This window comes from Penaeus monodon, chromosome 25, assembly GCF_015228065.2.
Source record: "Penaeus monodon isolate SGIC_2016 chromosome 25, NSTDA_Pmon_1, whole genome shotgun sequence".
NCBI classification, from domain to species: domain Eukaryota; kingdom Metazoa; phylum Arthropoda; class Malacostraca; order Decapoda; family Penaeidae; genus Penaeus; species Penaeus monodon.
Window position 1 is genome coordinate 19,515,977 of NC_051410.1, and position 452 is coordinate 19,516,428.

The following is a 452-nucleotide window of genomic DNA, read 5'->3' on the forward strand; positions in this document are numbered from 1 at the left end:
CGCCGTTATCTGCAGCAACTACAGCCCTCCATCGCAGCCTGTATGGGTGGCCCGGCATATAAGGCATTCGCTACCCTCAAATGGCCATTTTTGGCAACGTTTATATGCAACGAAAAGGAATGGGGAAGTAGAGGTAGAGGGGGACGGGGGGGGGTGTAGAGGGAGAAGGAGAGAGGGAAAGAGGAAAGAGAATGGGGAATGCGAAGGAGGATTGGGGAAAGGGATTAGAGAGAAGAGAAGGGGGAATGGGGATGGAAAGATGATGGGGGATGGGGGGATAGGGGGAGGGAAGAAGTAGAGAGGGAGAAGGAGGAGGATTTAGAGTGGAAGGGAGAGGAAGGAGGAATGAAATATAGGGAGTAAAGTGGAGGGGAGAGGAATTAGGAATGGGGGGAGAGGAGTAGAGGGGAGAGAGATGGAGGAATGGGGGGAGGGGGGGAAGTGGAATGGAC